General features: G+C 39.7%; 1 pseudogene; it reads right to left on the bottom strand.

The window, feature by feature from the left end:
* Positions 1-1,482: 1,482 nt before the first annotated feature.
* On the bottom strand, positions 1,483-18,708 carry LOC109903497 (metaxin-1-like; annotated as a pseudogene).
* Between the last annotated feature and the right edge of the window lie 3,763 nt (positions 18,709-22,471).

The raw sequence follows: 22,471 nt of genomic DNA on the forward strand, positions 1-22,471 counted from the left end.
TCTTCAAAGATGAATTCCGGTTTCAACTGTAGCAGGCAGATAGCAGACTGTGGCGTCGTGTGGGCGAGCGGTTTACCGATGTCAACATTGTGAACAGTGCCCCATGGTGGCGGTGGGGTTGTCATGGGCAGGCATAAACTACGGACAACAAACACACTTGCATTTTATCGATGGCAATAAATGTTGCAAGGATCTGTACACCATTCCTGGAAGCTGAAAATGTCCCATTTCTTCCATGGCCTGCATACTCACCAGACATGTCACCCATTGAGCATGTTTGGGATGCTCTGGATCAACGTGTATGACAGCGTGTTCCAGTTCCCGCCAATATCCAGCAACTTCGCACAGCATTTAAAGAGGAGTGGGACAACGTTCCAAAGGCCACAATCAACAGCCTGATCAACTCTATGCGAATGAGACGTGTTGCACTGCATGAGGCAAATGGTGGTCACAACAGATACTGACTGGTTTTCTGATCCACGCTCCTATCTTTCTTTAAGGTATCTGTGACCATTCCCAGTCATGTGAAATCCATTGATTAGGGCCTACTGTATTTATTTCAACAGACTGAGTTCCTTATATGAACTGTAAATCAGGAAAATCTTAGAAATATTTTTGTTCAGCATAATTTGAGTGTCCTGGATTTACTATGTTACGTCTAGTCTATGAAACCAGGCGGAAATATGTCAGAATGCTCTTTTATCTTTCCAAGCACAATTACCCCTGTCCCAGATAGGCCTATCAAAGGTTCAGGGTATCACAATAGTTAATACACACAAAAAAACATATCTCCTCCACACAATATTAAAGTATGTATGTGACCCATTTATTCAACCATGAAAATAAAGCCAACATGAATACATTTAGTTTGGTTTTTCAACTCCTATTCACACTATAAAAAATGCAATATATTCATGCTACAGGTGTTCCATCCTCATCTTTACACCCCACATCCTAATTTTTGGCATATATTTATTGTATCTGGTCCCGAGGGCAGCTTTGCCTCAAGGGCAGAAACAAATGTGTTTGGTTAAGTTTAGGCAAGTAATCCTAATTGGTTAAGGTTAGGCAGGTTCAGGGGGTTGGATTAAGTTTAGGCAAAAGCGCTGTGCCATCAGAGACCCTGGTTTCGCGCCCAGGCTCTGTCGTAACCGGCCGCGACCGGGAGGTCCGTTGGGCGACGCACAATTGGCCTAGCGTCGTCCGGGTTAGGGATGTCCTTGTCTCGTCGCACACCAGCGACTCCTGTGGCGGGCCGGGCGCTGTGCGCGCTAACCAAGGTTGCCAGGTGCACAGTGTTTCCTCCGACACATTGGTGCGGCTGGCTTCCGGGTTGGATGCGCGCTGTGTTAAGAAGCAGTGCGGCTTGGTTGTGTTGTGTATCGGAGGACGCATGACTTTCAACCTTCGTCTCTCCCGAGCCCGTACGGGAGTTGTAGCGATGAGACAAGATAGTAGTAGAGTAAACCTTCCACCAAGTCTAAAAGGCTAACTGGAGCTTCTGCCATATTGGTTAACACCTTTCCAGTCATTCCAGACTTCTGAGGGAGCGTCAACGAAGAATTAGAAATAGACACAGGAGATCAGTTTTGAATTGCAGCCGTCTCCTCCTCCTCATCCTCTGCCCTCCTCATCCTCCTCCTCGTTGGAGGAGAGTGACGTGAGACCTGGGGAACGGTGGTCTAATCTCTCCTGCTTGACGTGTTGAATAGCCACAAAGCCGGTGAGGAGGGCGTAGCTCAACATGGCGCCCAGGGCCACCAGGACCGACAGCAGCTGCTTGCGCCTCTTACCAGGCTCGTTATCAGTGTCACCCCCTTCAGGCTGGGAGGACACCTTGCGACTAAAACCTTCTGCACAAAAGATAAACAAGAAAAAGTGTGAGACATGGAATTCAAAAGTTAAACAACAATAGCAAGTTATATAATAGATATCATTGAAGACAATATACTGCATGTACAGTATGTTATGTGGTCCCACACCTCGTCCCTCACTGGGGAAATAGAGCGCCAGGATGTTGGAGCAGAAGTGGCTCAGGTTGTCCAGTGACTTGAGGTGCTATTGGAGTCTTCCATTGGGCAGTTTCATCTTCAGGATGGGCACCAAGTAGCCAAAGACAAAAGAATCCAAAGATGAAGGTCTGGAGGAAACAGTGTCATGTAGTTAGAGATGCATATGGATGCCATGCAAGTGAATTAAGTTGAAGTGCTGAATTCCCAGTTTAATGTATTGAGGTAGAACCTCTCTATGTGGACTTACGAGTCTCCGAAGAAGAACTTGTTGAGCCCAGCCTCTGCGAGAGAAGGTTCATACACTCCATAGCATCGCAGTACAGCTGGAGAGAGAAAGGTGTTGACAAACCGACATCAGGCCAAATTCTCAAATAATTTGGAATCATGATATATTCCTTACTATAAACTGGGTGGTTCAAGTCCTGAATGCTGATTGGCTGACAACTGTGGTATATCAGACCGCATACCATGGGTATGACAAAACATGTATTTTTACTGCTCTAATTACGTTGGTAACCGGTTTATAAAAGCAATAAGGCACCTCGGGGGTTTGTGATATATGGCCAATATACCACAGCTAAGGGCTGTGTCCAGGCACTCCGCGTTGCATCGTGCATAAGAACCAGTGACGGATTGAGACATAGGCGACATGAGCAGCCACCCAGGGCGGCATCTTGCCTGGGGTGGCATGGGGCACCCAGACAAAAATGTTTAAATAAAAACAATTCAACTCTGAATGGTGACATTTGCGCAATTGTTATATCATGTCACCGTGTGGCACTGTGAGTCAATTAACCTTGTCGGAGTGGGTGCCCTGCCTGCTATAGTTTGTGAGCTAGGCAGGCTACTGCCTGGGAAGGTCTCCCACACAGAAGTACGAGATGGGGACGGGGGTAGGCTGACCTCAGGTTTCCCCACTGGAAGCCCAAGGTAGGGGAAGCGGGGGAATCTATCAAATAGCGCACCTCTAATTTTGTACAGTACTAATGCATATAGTAATGCAACTAGTTGTGCAATTTAGTTAGTGTATTTCTTGTTTGAAGTGCAATACTGTAATAATCAGGTTATTTTCTTCATAAGTGTATAATTATATTTGTATATTTGTATGATATAGGATTTGTGCAATTTAGTTTTCTTTGTGTTTTTTGTTAGCAATAGGGTAAGTGTAATAATTCAATTATCTTTTTTATTTATATACAACAATTTGTTTCTATTTGTCTTTGTTACTTCTTTTTGATAATTATTTGTTTTTGTTACTTCTTTTTGATAATTATGAGTCTTATTTTTGTATATATATATATTTATATAGATTTAAATGTTATGATTATTTATTTGTGTTGTTCCAAATGTCTGAATAAAAATTACAGTTAGTGCAGAATGGTTTTTTTTTTTAGGGGGGAGGTCTTTAACCATTACAAGTCTTTAACCATTACAAGACTGAAAAAAGGTACCCTGGACCAGAGGCGTGTATTTAGGTAAGGCTTTGCCCTGGACCAGCGCTTTGGGAAACAAGTCGAGTTCCCATGGCAACCCTATAAACCATTACATCATCACAGGGAGCAATGATGTCTGAAGCATGCGTCAGCTCAGCTACGGAGGCAAGTCCAATGTTCACACCTCTCTCAGCACATGGTTAAATCACAGCGCAACACCCTCACATCATTCTTTTTTATTTTGATAACCTATCCCAATTCACACACCTGGAATTTTATGGCCCTTTTTAGGTGTTTTTAATGAAAAGTAGTAGTCTAACTTGCTAATGGCAGTGGTATATTTAAATGTGTGTTGTACAAGACTGAACTGGACAAGAACTCAAAACCCTAACATGTGGTTGGCATTCAGGAAATAGTCTTAAACCTATTTTTTCATTTAGAAAATTGTTTATTGCTTTTTACTGTGCACAGGCGTTTCAGCATGGATTCCTTCCTCGATGCATGACTGCATGAGTGCCAACCGCATATTTTGGTATCAGGTGACATTTTCACAGAGTGATGCTTCCTCAACAATATATGTAGATAAGGTTTTCCTTCATACCAATTTTTTGTTTAAATCATCCCAATGTTATTTTTTACATTAAGAATTCTGTATAAACAATATAAATGAAATGGTACCAATACAGTATGCCCCCCCCATACTAGACTGGTTGCAAAGGGCACCATAACATTTTATTTGGAAAGATTAGAAAGACTATTAAAACAACAGTTGCCTTGGGTGTACCTACCCTACATCTTCCATCTCCCCCTCCACTCACCTCCTCCAATTCCTCCCCTGCTGTCAACTCTTCGTCTCCCCTGACCAGCCTCAGCCTCTCAAGCTGTTGGCGCTGAATGCTGCCGGGCAGGAAGAAGTTCAGGGGGAATGGGGCGTGCTTCGCGTGCCAGCGTCACCTCCACATAGTTCTTAGGGTCAATCCACCGAGTATAGACCTAGACCAGAAAGAGAGAGAAGCACAAAAGTGTGAAAGAGATGCAAACGGGCTTCCACAAGCTAGAGGTAATGACATAGTAGTCACTATGAATTAGAATCCTTAGGATATTCAGATCATTTCAAACAGACACAAAATACAGCAGTTGAGCTACACATTTTGGCATTGAGAGCACAGTGGCTGTTTATCCCACTTCAAAGTGCTGCAGGAAGCCACAGGTTGTTCCATGTTGACACGGTTCTGCTGGCACAGGAGACAACATTTGAGGTATTTCTTTATAGGACACAATGAAGCACCAGGTATAATCACCTAGAATTTTTCTAGCGAGACAGAGAGTTATCTGACAAAATAAAATAAATTAAGCAAATTCTAATAACTTTTTGCCATAATCGGAGTGATGTGGCACAACCCAGTCACTAGTGCACAACTAGTGACATCTTCCACGTCATCTCATTCTTGCAGAAATGTCTTCTACAACCTCCTTCACTCATTCTCTCCACATACACACGCTCTCTATCACTCCCTTCAACCCCCTCCCTGTCTGTCTTGTTCTCTTTGAGTAACAGTGATCCTCACCAGAGCTGGCATCAGTTTTTCCTCCAGGAGTGAGATGAAGGCCAGAGTGTCCACTTCCTCTTTTGCAGACAGGTCGAAGTCGGCATTGTATTTCTGAAAGATAGGATCATATCACAACACACTTCAGGAGATTCATCACCTTTCACAAACATCACGACAGGATTCACGGACCACAACATTTTAAACCAGTCTCGCTGTCGTCAGGTATTCAAAATAGTTTTTAAAGCCCTTCTGGAACAATACCATGAGCTGCCTTGGCCCGATTACACCATTAGCACTTTCTATGTTCTCCACAAACCCATTCAAAAAACTAAAGTGAAGTGAAGGTCTTTATGGGACTCCTGGCAGTCTAGGTGTTCTGGGTCAAGTGTTTTCCATCTAACCTCATGACTGCAGGGCAGTCAGTCTGAAATGGTGCATGCTGGGATCAAGAAGAACTCTGATTGGAAATCTAAGAGAGGTTCTCTCCCTCCCTCACTCACTCTGGAGGGTAAAATAAGCCATTTTTGACTGACTTTGGGAGGTTTGTCTGGAAACCCCACTATCCTTACCCCTTTACTGTCTAATCCTTTGGGATGATCTCACCAGGCTTTCCCCCGTTCGCTCACATTGACATCACCACAGCACTTATCAATCTGCTTGACATTGTGGTTTCCAACATCCCTACTGCAGTAGCTCACAACCCACCTACCACAGTCAGGGGGCAGTTATTATCTTGGATAATGGGTTCCATCTGGGCATTAGCTAAAGTGTGTATTTAATTGAGCTTGAGGGATGGGAGGAAAGATCATAGGAGACATTGCTTTTCTCAATGGGAAATCGGGTCATAGGAAATGTGACGAGAATCCATCAGTAGTTTTGAATTCAGGGGCCATAATTCACTTTAAGAAAGTGTGGAACAGAGAATGGAGCAACTCTTCCAGACAAAGCAGAGGACTGTGCTGTACTGTACATGAGCAGGTGGTCTCTCGGTCACCTGTTTCCTGAGGTGGATGATAATGTCACTGGGCTGAGAGAGACTCCCATTCTTCCTGGTCTTCAGGGCAGGCAGGGAGCCTACCAAAGGGGGAAAATGCATCATAAAGACAGGCACCTCACAACACCACTCATTAACAGCCACTGTTAATATAACCATTACAGACCAATGGATCTCTGGGATAGGCTGAGAAAACAGGAGAGTGGATAGAGGGAGAATGTAGAGATGAAGAATAGAGAGAAAAGGCAGAGGAGAGGGAAGACATTAAGTCTGGAAAGTAAGAATCAAGAAAAACATACTATACAGATGGAGAAATAATGTAGTAAAAGAGAAAGGAATAACAAACAAGAACAAAGTGAAAAGAAGGAGCTATCTCTATTTTATAGAGAGCACATTTTCCTTCCATTCCATTTATTAGTCTCCCTGTGTTCCCTTTGATTATAGGAGAATATGCCTAGTTCTGAAATGAATTAATGCAGGCATGTTTCTCGAGTTGAGACAACAAAAAAATGAAAGGATCTAAAAACAAATGACAAGACATCTTACCAGTGGGACTTCTCCAGGGGTTGCCGATCTTGTGAAGTTTGAGGGGTGCGCCTGCAGACTTTGCATAGGCCTGAAGTAAAGGGAGATGATTAACAGATTAACGCTGAGCTAAAACATGTTGAGCCAGACATACCTTAGTTTCCACAGCCATGTGTACACATTTCTTTTTTTAAACAGGCCAAAAACCCCAGGAAGCATCCGAGCTGGGCACAAAATAATTCCACTAACATAAAGGGAGGGGTAGGGAAGAATGAACACCTCAATTAAGGCAGACCCTTAGGACCCAATAGACAGTGTGTAAAAACAAACAGCAAGCATCTAAACAACAGGACTGTGGGATAGGCTGCCTAACTCTAGACACCACAGACACCAGGCTATACTCGATAACCTTTAGCACCACAGCAAAGTCTGGCCTACCCCGGCCAAACCCTAACGAGGCTGGGCCAATTGTGCGCCGCCCTATGGAACTCCCAATCTCAGCCGGTTGTGATACAGCCTGGAATAATACCAGGGTCTGTAGTGAAGCCTATACTACAGACCGCTGCGCCACTCAGGAACCCCAAAGACAAAAACACCCGGAACAACAAAAAGGATGAATTTAAAGGTTGACACTAGGAATGAGACATTGAGCCTTCTGAAAAGGATAGGAAAAAAACTTTACGCAGTTGCAATTAATTATAATTAATTAAAATAATTAGATAGATGTAGATGTAACAATGTACAGTTGAAGTCGGAAGTTTACATACACTTAGGTTGGAGTCATTAAAACTTGTTTTTCAACCATTCCACAAATTTCTTGTTAACAAACTATAGTTTTGGCAAGTCGGTTAGGACATCTACTTTGTGCATGATACAAGTAATTTTTCCAACAATTGTTTACAGATTATTTCACTGTATCACAATTCCAGTGGGTCAGAAGTTTACATACAGTAAATTGACTGTGCCTTTAAACAGCTTGGAAAAATCCAGAAAATTATGTCATGGCTTTAGAAGCTTCTGATAGGCTAATTGACATCATTTCATTTCAAATAAAATCAAATTTATTTGTCACATACACATGGTTAGCAGATGTTAATGCGAGTGTAGCGAAATGCTTGTGTTTCTAGTTCCCGACCATGCAGTAATATCTAACAATTTCACAACTACCTTATACAAACAAGTGTAAAGGAATGAATACGAATATGTACATAAAAACATATGAATGAGTGATACCCGAACGGCATAGGCAAGATGCAGTAGATGGTATAGAGTACAGTATATACATATGAGATGAGTAATGTAGGGTATTAAAACATTATATTAAGTGGCTAGTGATATATTTAATTACATCAAGATGGCAAGATGCAGTAGATGGTATAGCGTACAGTGTATACATATGAGATGAGTAATGTAGGGTATGCAAGCATTATATTAAGTGGCTAGTGATAAATTGATTACATCAATTATTCCATTATTAAAGTGGCTAGAGTTGAGTCAGTATGTTGGCAGCAGCCACTCAATGTTAGTGATGGCTGTACCTGTGGATGTAGACCTTAAGACAACAAAATTGTTGACCTCCACAAGTCTGGTTCATCCTTGGGAGCAATTTCCAAACGCCTGAAGGTACCATGTTCATCTGTACAAACAATAGTAAGCAAGTATAAACACCATGGGACCACGCAGCCGTCATACCACTCAGGAAGGAGACGTGTTCGGTCTGCTAGAGATAAGCGTACTTTGGTGCGAAAAGTGCAAATCAATCACAGAACAGCAGCAAAGGACCATGTGAAGATGCTGGAGAAAACAGGTACAAAAGTATCTATATCCACAGTAAAACGAGTCCTATATCAACATAACCTGAAAGGCCGCTCAGCAAGGAAGAAGCCACTGCTCCAATACAGCCATAAAAAATCCAGACTACTGTTTGCAACTGCACATGGGGACAAAGTTCGTACTTTTTGGAGAAATGGCCTCTGGTCTGATGAAACAAAAATAGAACTGTTTGGTCATAATGACCATTGTTATATTTGGAGGAAAAAGGGGGAGGCTTGCAAGCCAAAGAACACCATCCCAACCGTGAAGCACGGGGGTGGCAGCATCATGTTGTGGGGGTGATTTCTGCAGGAGGGACTGGTGCACTTCACAAAATAGATGGCATCATGAGGTAGGAAAATGATGTGGCTATATTGAAGCAATATCTCAAGACATCAGTTAAAGCTTGGTCGCAAATGGGTCTTCCAAATGGACAATGACCCCAAGCATACTTCCAAAGTTGTGGCAAAATGGCTTGAGGACATCACAAAGCCCTGAACTCAATCCTATAGAAAATGTGTGGGCAGAACTGAAAAATCGTGTGCAAGCAAAGAGGCCGACGTACCTGACTCGGTTACACCAGCTCTGTCAGGAGGAATGGGCCAAAATTCACACAATTTATTGTGGGAAGCTACCCGAAACATTTGACCCAAGTTAAACAATTTAAAGGCAATGCTACCAAATACTAATTGAGTGTATGTAAACTTCTGACCCACTGGGAATGTGATGAAAGAAATAAAAGCTGAAATAAACAAGTCGCTCTACTATTATTCTGACATTTCACATTCTTAAAATAAAGTGGTGATCCTAACTGATCCAAGACAGGGAATTTTTACTAGAATTTAATGTCAGGGATTGTGAAAAACTGAGTTTAAATGTATTTGGTTAAGGTGTATGTAAACTTCCGACTTCAACTGTAGATTACACAATACTTATTTTTATCAATGGGAGGGACATTTCTTGCTGTAGACTGTTTGGATGGAGATTATGGAAGAAAGGATGTGGAGCCTGCCCTGCCTGAAAGAGTCCTGGAGCATGCAGTGTGATTAGGCATGGGAAGGGGAGTGGTGGGTAGCTGTGCCAGTTGTGATGTAACAAACTGTTCCTGAAGAGATAAATAACCTGTAAGGAGATTGAAAAGTAGAAGGAACGCAGTAAAATACCAGAGTAAAAAGGCTTGTGAAGGAGAAACTTCAATAGGCCTAATAGAAAACAGATTAGGTGTCTAAACATGGCCTACATTCTCAACTAAAACCAGTGCCAAGCTTCACAAAACACTTCTTACACAAAAACTTAAGCTTTTAAGAAAAAAACAGGTTCATAAGATAGTTTGTAAGTGCAATTCCTCAACAATATCTTGATTTTCTTACAAACTTCTCAAATATCTTCTGAATCTTAAAATGTTTGTTGCTAGGCAAATAATTTAGCTAGCTATCTAGCCAGCAATGGCAATCATGTTAGCATAATTCGTACTGAGATTACTGTTCTAAAACATGTTGTTGGGTTTAAAATAATCCATACAGAAACTTTCAGATGAAGTTTGTGAGTGAATTAAACATGTTCAATTGCTTTCATGAGTTTATTCTCTCACTGCCCAGAGTTTAGGACAAGGGTTTAGCTATGTTGGAATTAAGAACAAATCCAATAACTTTATTTTCAAGAATCTAATTTCTTCTTAACTTTTTGCTTAAGGAGAAACATAAGAAATAGAGCAAGAACATTTACAATTACATTTTCTTTAGGAATAGCAACTTTGCTTGACTTTCTTCATAAATCTAGAGTTATGGGAAAAAAATGGCAGTTAAGAAGAAATTTCTTCTTAAGAAGGTTGTGTCAATCTAGGCCCAGGTCACCATTCATGGAATGGTCCTGCATTTCTGCTTACTGTGTCCTGCACTCACAAGGAAAAATCATATTCCAGAATGAAATAAGCAAACAGTAATTGACTGCATTAATATGCCTTTCAATGGATCTCAAAGCAATTGTTGTATTGCAGCAGACTTGATACAAAGTAGCCTAAAGACACATTGCACTGTAGATTGACAAGGCAAATACACAGCAACATTTGATTGTGTATGGCTGATAGATAGCTATATATAATTACATTCCTATTAGAGGTCGACCGATTATGAATTTTCAACGCCGATACCGATTATTGGAGGCCCAAAAAAAGCTGATACCGATTAAATCGGCCGATTTTTAAAATGTATTTGTAATAATGACAATTGCAACAATACTGAATAAACACTTATTTTAACACATCAATAAAATCAATTTAGCCTCAAATAATGAAACATGTTCAATTTGGTTTAAATAATACAAAAACAAAGTGTTGGAGAAGAAAGTAAAAGCAATATGTGCCATGTAAGAAAGCTAACGTTTAAGTTCCTTGCTCAGAAAATGAGAACATATGAAAGCAGGTGGTTCCTTTTAACATGAGTCTTCAATATTCCCAGGTAAGAAGTTTTAGGTTGTAGTTATTATAGGACTATTTCTCTCTATACGATTTGTATTTCATATACCTTTGACTATTGGATGTTCTTACAGGCACTTTAGTATTGCCAGTGTAACAGTATAGCTTCCGTCCCTCTCCTCGCTCCTACCTGGGCTCGAACCAGGAACACATCGACAACAGCCACACTAGAAGCAGCGTTACCCATCGCTCCACAAAAGCCGCGGTTTTGATAGGCTTGAAGTCATAAACAGCGCAATGCTTGAAGCATTGCGAAAAGCTGCTGGCAAAACGCACGAAAGTGCTGTTTGAATGAATGCTTACAAGCCTGCTGGTGCTTACCATCACTCAGTCAGACTGCTCTATCAAAACATAGACTTAATTATAACACACAGAAATACGAGCCGTAGGTCATTAATATGGTCGAATCCGGAAACTATCATCTCGAAAACAAAACGTTTATTCTTTCAGTGAAATACGGAACCGTTCCGTATTTTATCTAACGGGTGGCATCCATAAGTCTAAATACTCCTGTTACATTGCACAACCTTCAATGTTATGTCATAATTACGTAAAATTCTGGCAAATTAGTTCGCAACGAGCCAGGCGGCCCAAACTGTTGCATATACCCTGACTCTGCGTGCAATGAACGCAAAAGTGACACAATTTCACCTGGTGAAAAGCACAATTTCAACCTTTCTTTTAGCTAAATATGCAGGTTTAAAAATTGATTGATTGATTTTAAGAAAGGCATGGATGTATATGGCCAGGTACAGTCGTGCAATGATTGTGATTTTTTCGCAAATGCGCTTGTTAAATCATCCTGCTGCAAACTGCTGCATATACCCTGACTCTGTTGCAAGAGAAATTACAAGAGAAATTACACACTTTCCCTAGTTAAAAGAAATTCATGTTAGCAGGCAATATTAACTAAATATACAGGTTTAAAAATATATACTTGTGTATTGATTTTAAGAAAGGCATTGATGTTTATGGTACACTTTGGAGCAACGAGTCCTTTTTTGCAAATGCGCACCGCATCGATTAAATGCAACGCAGGACACGCTAGATAAACTAGTAATATCATCAACCATGTGTAGTTAACTAGTGATTATGATTGATTGTTTTTTATAAGATAAGTTTAATGCTAGCTAGCAACTTACCTTGGCTTCTTACTGCATTCGCGAAACAGGCAAGATCCTCGTGGAATGCAATGTAAAGCAGGTGGTTAGAGCGTTGGACTAGTTAACCGTAAGGTTGCAAGATTGAATCCCTGAGCTGACAAGGTAAAAATCTAGCTAAATCGTTCTGCCCCTGAACAAGGCAGTTAACCCACGGTTCCTAGGCCGTCATTGAAAATAAGAATGTGTTCTTAACTGACTGACTTGCCAAGTTACACACACACACACACATATATATATATATATATTTTTTTTTATATATATATATATATATATTTTTAAATCAGTGTCCAAAAATTCCGATTTCCGATTGTTATGGAAACTTGAAATCTGCCCTAATTAATTGGCCATTCCGATTAATCGGTCGACCTCTAATTCCTATAAATGTGGTTTGGCAGAGTTGAACATATCGACCTGACTATGCTTGCAGACAGGCGTGAAGAGACGTCATTTCATGGAAAAGAAGAGGTCATTCCTTCCACAGTGTCTGCAAGTACTTACAAACCCCACTTTCAGCTGGCCCCAGGGCATTGAGAATGGCCTTATTGCTTTAATGTATCCTACAATCATCAAAACCGATAACACATTAATTTAGATACAGTCATTCAATACATTTTACCTCAGAAGACATATAATCATGTAATTTAGGGTCTGCCCACAACAATGACAAACTGATCATATCACAATCACAAGTAGACATTTGTAAGAAGTCAAGTACAGTACACAGCCATAGCTTATTTAGAGTGTACAATGTACAGCAATATTATCAACATTTGGCCTGGTGATCCACTGTGAAGGACAGATCTCACTTCAGATTGAAAGAAAAACTCATTCAAGAAGGCAGAACTAGATCTTCAATAATGGAATAGCCAGTGAAAGTTAGGAGGGAGGAATGGAGAGAAGTTGTCCTCTGTTGGCCAAAGTTACCCAACCGGTTGGAAAAAAATGTCATTAAACACATCAAAAGCTGACATCATGGCTATGACTTTATTAGGAAATACCTCCTCAACTTTTTTATCTTTGGTCGTAAACCGAAGACTAGCTAGACTGAAAATAAAACATTCATATATTCATATCTTCCCTACAGGTCTAACAGACATAAATAATATATTGGTAGGCCTATACAGATATGTAGCCTAGGTGAATGCCTAGCTAGAATGAATTATTGTGCATGCTGCATACCATAACACACACACACATACAACACAAGGAACACCTGCTCTTTCCATAACAGACTGACCAGGTGAATCCAGGTGAAAGCTATGATCCCTTATTGATGTCACCTGTTAAATCCAATTTAAAAAATCAGTGAAGGGGAGGAGATCAGTGAAATAATTATTTGTAAGCCTTGAGACATGGATTGTGTATGTGTGCCATTCAGAGGGTGAATGGGCAAGACAAAATATTGAAGTGCCTTTGAACAGGGTATGGTAGTAGGTGCCAGGCACACCGGTTTGAGTGTCATGAACTGCAACACTGCTGGCTTTTTCACACAACAGTTTCCAAAGTGTATCGAGAATGGTCCCCAACCTAAAGGACATTCAGCCAACTTGACAACTGTGGGAAGCATTGGAGTCAACATGTGCCAGCATCCCTGTGGAAAGCTTTCGACACCTTGTAGTCCATGCCCCGACGAATTGAGACTGTTCTGAGGGCAAAGGGGCTGAAACTCAATATTAGGAAGTGTTTTTTAATGTTTTGTATACTCAGTGTATATACTATATAGTGCATTCGGGAAAGTATTCAGACCCCTTCACTTTTTCCACATTGTTACGTTACAGCCTTACTCTAAAGTTGATTAAATAGAAACATTTCCTCAACAATCTAAACACAATACCCCATAATATCAAAGTGAAAAAAGGTTTTTAGAAATGTTTGCAAATGTATTTAAAATTTAAAAAACAGAATTACCTTATTTACATAAGTATTCAGACCCCACCGTCCTCTACTCTGCATGAGAGACTACAAACAGGTGCAGGTAATTGAGTGCTAGCCTACACTGCACTGGCAATAATTTTTTCCATCATTGCTTAATAAAACAGAGCAACACACTTCTCATCTGAGGAATGTAAAGAGAGACTCCTCTTCTAGATATGTATGAATGCCACTTGCCTGTAGTAGAAAGACATGGTAGGCTACTACTGAATTTGTTTTTTCACTTTAAAATGTATGCCAAACTCTGCATCTGCACTGTTCTTCAAGTAAATGTGTTTTTGCATTGTTAAAAGTAGTCCCTGTGCATAGAGTTGTACGGTTTGTTAAACTTTGAAATCATTGTTTTTGTTTGACCTACATTTTAAAGTGAAAAAATCAGAGTCTCAGCATCAGTCTGTTACTAACTAAACATCAATCTCTTACATGATTTTCCAATTAACTATGCTTAATATGATAATTAGACTAGCCATTGGCAATAACATATGCTATAAACATAGGCTAATCCAGCAGTAACCATCAAGTAGATATGCTAATGCTGTCATTTTTAAGTAACTCAAAAATATAGATTTTTTAAAGAAAAATCTGGAGAGTTCTCTAAATCACTTTTGCAATTACCTAATAGGTTGAATGTACAGACCTCTAGCCTAAATGCAGTGACATTTTGCCAGTTAACTGAATGGAAATAATGAGGTCTGTGAATGTGACACATCATCAGACACAAATTTACCCAGTTGCAGTGAAAACCCGGGGGGCATCCTGGAAAACTCTGAATGAAATTGCTCATTTCCAGACAAGAGTTCATCCAAGAGTTTGATGTGTCACTAACATGGCTGCAGTTCAATAGCCAATTTGTGGTTTTAGAGACGACACGACACTGAGACACAAACTAAAAGCAAGCAAGATGTGCATTTTCCAGCCACAAAAAAAAGTATCGGGGGAGGAAAGTCACTTTCCAGACCCACATTTAACATCTTGTTCCCTCCAGTAAGATGTGGGTCCAAAATATACATGTTAAAAAAAAGTTTAATGTCTGAAAATTTTCCGGGGAGGAAAGGTAGCTTATGATGCTCAAGTCTGGTTTAGTCAAGCCTGCAAGGTATTATAAGCTGTCATATGTGGCTTGTGAACACATCAGTCATTTAACTGAACATGCACAATGGAAATGTTGTGGTTTACTGTAATACAATAGATTTTTTGGGTGGCCTTGTATTAAGAGCAAACCAAATGGAACATTATTAGAGGTTTTACATTGGAAGAATGTTCAGCTAAATCAAAAACACTGCTTCCAGTCAGATACGTAAAACACAATCTTTGGGTTTTGAATACATGGGTACCATGAGAACTGTACCATGATGAACATACCAGGAATTTCCTGAAAGAAACTGAGGGGGGAGCTAAAGCCAGTTACAGTTGCCTCTGCTGCAGTGTAGCGAGAGGCTTGGAGTTAGCTAATAAAGCCATATCCCATAAAAGCTGTGTATATAGAGGTGCATGTAAGACAACGGGCACCGGCCAATAGCCTTAAGAATAGCCTTATCTTCGCACCAGATGTCTTCCAAGATTGCACACTGCACAGATTCCTTCATTAGTTCCTCTTCATTTGTCAACTTCAGAGCTATAACTTTGGGAGGGTAGCCAAACACCTGCATGGTCTGTGTGGTTAATCATGTGTTAGGCTATGCTGCATTCCTATGTTGAATTATGATTAGAGGTCTGGCCGATTAATTAGGGCCGATTTCAAGTTTTCATAACAATCGGTATTCTGCCTTTTTGGGCGCCGATTATGGCCGATTACATTGCAATCCACGAGGAGACTGCGTGGCAGGCTGACCACCTGTTACGCAAGTGCAGCATCAAAAGGACCTTGTGGCTGCAAGGAGCCAAGGTAAATTGATAGCTAGCATTAAACTTATCTTATAAAAAACAATCAATCTTCACATAATCACTAACTAACTACACATGGTTGATGATATTACTAGGTTAACTAGCTTGTTCTGCGTTGCATATAATCAATGCGATGCCTGTTAATTTATCATCGAATCACAGCCTACTTCAACTTCGCCAAACGGGTGATGACTTCAAAAGCGCATTCGTGAAATAAGCACAATCGTTGCAATAATGTACCTAACCATAAACATCAATGCCTTTCTTAAAATCAATACACAAGTATATTTTTTAAAACCTACATATGTAGTTAAAATAAATTAATGTTAGCAGGCAATATTAACTAGGGAAATTGTGTCACTTCTCTTGCGTTCAGTGCAAGCAGAGTCAGGGTATATGCAGCCGTTTGGGCCGGCTGGCTCGTTGTAAACTGTTGAAAGGCCATTGATTACTAATAAAGACCGTAATTAATTTGCCAGATTTTTACATAATTATGACATAACATTGAAGGTTGTGCAATGTAATAGTAATATTTAGACTTATAAATATGGAATGGTTCCGTATTTCACTGAAAGAATAAACATTTTGTTTTCGAAATGATAGTTTCTGGATTTGACCATATTAATGACCAAAGGCTCATATTTCTGTGTGTTTATTATGTTATAATTAAGTATAGGATTTGATATCTGATAGAGCAGTCTGACTGAGCGGTGGTAGGCAGCAGCATGCTCGTAAGCATTCATTCAAACAGCAGCTCTTAGCAATGCTTGCAGCGCAGCACTGTTTATGACTTCAAGCCTATCAACTCACGAAATTAGGCTGGCAATACTAAAGTGCCTATAAGAACATCCAATAGTCAAAGGTATATGAAATACAAATGGTAGAGAGAGAAATAGTCCTATAATTCCCATAATAATTACAACCTAAAACTTCTTACCTGGGAATATTGAAGACTCATGTTAAAAGGAACCACCAGCTTTCATATGTTCTCGTGTTCTGAGCAAGGAACTTAAAAGTTAGCTTTCTTACATGGCACAATATTGCACTTTTACTTTCTTCTCCAACACTTTGTTGTTGCATTATTTAAACCAAATTGAACAAGTTTAATTTTATTTGAGGCTAAATTGATTTTATTGATGTGTTAAAATAAGTGTAAACTCAGTATTGTTGTAATTGTCCTTATTAATACACACTTTTTTAAAATTTTATTTATTTTTTAAATCGGACGATTAATCCGCATCGGCTTTTTTTGGTCCTCCAATAATCGGTATCGGTATTGAAAAATCATAATCGGTCGACCTCTAGAATGAATACACCCCTGATCACCCGCACACACAGTTCACTTTCATAACAGCGCCATACAGCATCATCACTTTGCTCACTGAATAAATCCTTCTCGCATCTACATGGTCTCCTCCTCTCTCCTTTTCCCTTCACTTGTGGACTTCAATGCACAACACAACATCGGTCTGTGTAAAAACTCTACAAACCAAACCGTCATACCATAATCGCTAACGCTAACCCCTACACAGCCTACATCGTTGTCACCATATCAGTTAACGTCATAGTCAACATAGCTACTAGAACTAACACGCTAGCAAACCCACAATCCAATCCATGTGTACAATCACACAGTCCTGTGAACAGCAAGCAGTTTAGCAGTTACACCGACTGGCTCTGTGGCAATAAATTAATAAAACCAAAAGCTTATCTTGACTAGGATAGCCTTAGCTAGCTAGCTAACATTAAAATAGCATTCCTCTCTGTTTGAGTCAGGTTGTTGAGTAGGCTAAATTAGCTGCATTAGCTAGCTAGCTAAGTAAGTGAAAGGTAAACTACTAAAAATATAGCTAGCTCCCCCTCTCTCTCGCTCATTCTGCTGTTTCTCCTTCATTTTTGAAGAAATACTTCTTTTTTTAACTGTAAAACTATTCTCTTTCTCTCTGAGTCAACTACTCACCAAATGTTATACACTGCAGTGCTAGCTAGCTGTAGATTATGCTTACGGTACTAGATTCATTCTCTGATCCTTTGATTGGATAGACAACATGTCAGTTCATGCTCCAAGAGGTTTGATAGGTTGGGTTAATTTCTGTGTAAGTCTATGAAAGTGGGTGAGAACCATGAGCCTCTAAGGTTTAAATTTAAGTCAATGTACCCAGAGGAGGATGGAAACTAGGTGTCCTCCGGCTACACCATAGTGCTTCTGAAATTCACTGAGTAGGATGGTCCTCCCCTTCCTCCTCTGAGTAGCCTTCACTGAGACACACACAAAGGCAGGTAGAGTGAAGGTTTACTGTACTTACAGCTGTTTATCTAAACCTGCTTGTTTGCATTCATTGAGGTTAGCTAAGTACATTCAATTCTCTACATTCTTGTGAGATGTATTTGCAAATTGTCAGTGCATGCTGCCGTTCTTGCTAGTTAGCCGCTGTTAGCTAGCTAAGTTAACTAATTACCTTTTCTTACATAGGACGTCGCTACAGTAACGGGTCGATAGCGACCTTTTTTAAATTGTCTGAAAGGTTACCAGTGTCTGAAAGGGGTATAAATCAGCCAGCCGTAGATGCTAATGTAACAATGTTCCCCTTGCAATGCAATTACATGGTAACGGCCCATATAACGATAACTATCATGCAAAAATACTAATCGTTACCGGTAGTTACAGTGAAATGTTTATTACAAATAGCTAGACAACTAATGTTAATAGATAGCCATGTCAGTGAGAGACGTGATGTCCAAGCCAACGTCATGAACATTGACATTAGCTTGCAACTGAATATGAAGGCAGCCAAGCTGTGCTATCTTGCAGTGTTGTTATTGCTGGAATTACATCATAATTGATATCTTACCAATACAATTAAACACTCATTGTCGACAGACGGTAAATCCCAATCGCCTTCCCAGCAGTACAGCTCAGAGGTTGCCATCTGCGAGGGGGCAGCCATCTTGAAATAATTTAAAAACCTTTCACTCGGAAGTGATACCTTTCGTTGCCACTGACAACGTTTACATTTATTGTCTAGGCTCCAGACTTCATGAACGTTCTGTCTAGACGTTTTTGAAACTAGCCACCCCGGCCCATTGATAGAGTCCTTTGATATCAAAATCATGTATGATTATCAATATTATGTCTATTACAATAGAACTTTGAACAACGTTTGCCATTAGAAATAGAATTCAACGTATGTGCTTTCCCTATGTTTTTGTGGTTCAATATTTATCTGAATGTTGTAAATATTCTATAAACAGTGGTCAAATTGGTCCAACAAACTGTGGTCAACTCTCCAGACGGTCTTTTCCAAATATTTGGAGCAGGACTTTGACCTGGAAAATGCTTCCAGTGTCTATGTCAGAATAGATTTAGCAGATGTTCTGAATAAGGATAGTGTGTTTTTTTCTTCTAAACCAATACATGGCCTTTTAATATGTGTTTGAGGAATATTAATGCTGGAATATTTCACTTTAGCCGTTAAAGAGGCATTTGTACTTTTGACATCTGTGGAAAATTAAAGAAACTCATGCAATGGATAATTCATACCTCTATGTGTTCTTAAGAGTGGTAGTGTAACAATAACTTTGAACTCAACCTATCTATCCATAAGGCAGAATATAAAATATGAATGAAACTACTGTATAATCTATTTCAAATGCTTCTGTTTCACTTCCTTTCACTCACTAAAGTTAACGCCAACAATGTAAGCATTGATAGAAGGAGAAGATGGGGAAGAATGATCCACCTAAAAGCAATGTTTTAACCCATCCGACGGAGCTCTTAAAAAATGAATTAATGCTGTGTCTGTTGTTGGGGAATAATCAGAATTAGTTGGTAACATAGGTAAGATGTTTTATATTCATCATATGTTTGTAAATTACTTCTCATCAAAATGTTTATTTTTGTATAATACTGTGGCCGGGGTTGCAGTTATCTGTTCTCTGTCAGGACTAAGTTACTTGGGCCGCAGAGAGGGGAGAGGTCAAGCGTGTATCTCTTGGCTCCACAATGTCTGTGTGCCAGTCAATGTGTCTCTGTGATCTTGTCCAGATAGGGTGGATGTGATATATGCCTGTTGATATGAGGATTTGTTTTATGGTTCTGAGTTTGAGAAAAGAACATAGTTTAGGAGACAAAGCTGAACGATAAATTATGCCCAATGCTGTCTGGCTATGTGTGTCTTTGCTATAAAGGATCTCAGTTGCAATGTGTAAGGGACTCTCAGAGAATTCATTTATAGACACTGAATTGATCTGAGAGTCACAGGGTTGTGATGGAGCTCATATAATTAAAGATGGACTTCATGATAACTCTGACTTGTGTGTGGTTTGCTCTCATGATTTGGTAAATACAGGAAATTTCCACGACACTGTTTTGCAACAAACAGCTCAGCAGCGCAAAGAGCCCATGCCAGAGAGACATGCACAAGCCATGACATCATCAAACCGAGCAGGAGAAAAGGAGTTCACTCATTCCTATCAGGATGGGGGGCAGGAGCCAAAGATCACCATTCCTTCCTTCCTTACAACGGTGAATGGGAACCATAAACTTATAACACAGAATATGAATACTGTATAGATAATACAGGAATTATTACCACTTTCAAATAGCTTAAGGTCAAACACCATTTATATTTGGGTAAGAGCGTCTGCTAAAATGATGTAAATCTGTGGGTTTGTGTTGCAACATCACAGAGATGAAAGATGCTCAATCATTTAAGTTATAGAACGCACCGAACTTGTGAGACATTTTGAAATACTAAGAGGCAGAGCATTTGGACAAAAATGCTTACCATCAAATGGAGCTGTGCTGTTGTACTTGCTGAGTATTATGTGAAACCAACAGGATGTACTATTAATGTTGAAGATGAAAAAGATTCCATCTGTGACCCATTTTTATAGCTGACTATTATCACAAAAATCTCATCAGCATATGACTAGAGAAATTAGTTCACTCCATAAATGAAAATTGTATTTGTCTTTAATGTAATTTACATTTGGCGATTATTTCAACAAGACGATTTTCAATCACAAAGCTTGTGAAATGACTACACAATCCGACAGCATAAATTCCTTATTCTAAAAGCAAGAATCCTTAAATCATTGACTCAAATAAGTAGATCAGAAAACATAAGCGAGAAAGCACAGGAGCATTTTGACAAACCGATGACTCTGAATGAATAAGCACTTATTTTATGTGTTTGTAGAAAATTGAATTCACATGTAAGGTCTTACAAGGGCAGCTTTAGCCTACTTATTTTTTAGCTGCGGTTGTAGGAAGGGTCTCCCACGACCAGCTGCAAACTTCAAACTGTCATACTGCACCTCAGTCAGACCCTGAATGACAAGGAAACATCATCATCATCATCATTACAAATAGTAATAATAGAAAACGTAGTAATAGTATAATCTCAACAAAAATAATACTAAGAATAGTATAATACACAAACATTTAGAAAACAGTTATTTTACCTGTGCTCCGGGCTGGTTGTGCTCATAGGCTTGAAATCTTTTCTTTCCTTTGGAAATATTATGATACAATATGTTAAAGATACTATTGATAGCCTATATAATATACTGCTGCTATAGATGTGGTAAAGTTATCAATCATGAATAACTAATGAAATACAAACAGTACTTACGAGGGTTGTGTCTCAGTCTGCAGACATACAAGGTGATGACAATCACCACAATAGAAAGAAGGATACACATGCCGCCCAAAGAGATGGCCAGAAACATTCCCTGTCTGGACCTCTCCATTCCTAAAAAGACACCATTTGTTTTGACACATAAGAGTTCTACATCCGTTTAAACTTATACAGAGAGACATTCTAAACTAATGCAACTCAGAGCCCTGTGGCGATCTCTCTTACCCATCCTGCTGACTGTCTTGTTCATCTTCACCCCACTGGTGCTCTCCATAACACAGGTCATCTCTTTACCTTCAGCCCAGGTATGGCCAGGTACAGAACAATGTCATTGTTCTACAGCCTGGAGTATCATAAAAACACACACACTTATCTTTTTTCGAAATCAATGGAAATTCCTTCACACAAGTGAAGACACGTATAATATATTACCCCATATTTCTGTTTAACAATTCAGGTTTACTTTCAAAGCCTCAGGATTGAATGCTGCATTACACTTTTTACATCAATGTTGTTGTGAAAAAGGGGGTCAGAACAACGTGGTGGCGAATGTGCCAAGAAGTACAAAGAAGGTTAATCCATTTGGCAGTGTTTGTATTATAATTCACCTCCCTGTCCTCAATTTTGCGATTCCCTGACATCTACAGTACACCAAACTGTAGCCTATATGTCTACAACTACGTCACATATTGTTCCTTGATCTTTATATCTGTCCTGTCTATATGAGAGTGTTTGCGCGCAAACGAGAGAGAGAGAGTGAGTTTGGGGAGTGGAGTGGGATTGAGAATAGGGAGAAAAGAGAGATGTGTCACTTTGATTACTGTTATCAGGGAGAAAAACTATCATTATTGCAGGTAAGATTCAGGTAACTATCATTATTGCAGGTAACAATCGTGCACTTGTAGGAAAGCTTAACTAGCTAGTTTACTTTGCGTAGTTGCTTCAAATGAATTCTCGCTTGTGTTTCTGGTCAAATAAAATAGTAAGTAGGCTAATCACTGCATGTCCTTAATTCAGATACCGCAAAGTCATCAGTTTTCCGAGTAGAAGA

Source organism: Oncorhynchus kisutch, linkage group LG2 (genome assembly GCF_002021735.2).
Source record: "Oncorhynchus kisutch isolate 150728-3 linkage group LG2, Okis_V2, whole genome shotgun sequence".
In the NCBI taxonomy this organism is placed as follows: Eukaryota; Metazoa; Chordata; class Actinopteri; order Salmoniformes; family Salmonidae; genus Oncorhynchus; species Oncorhynchus kisutch.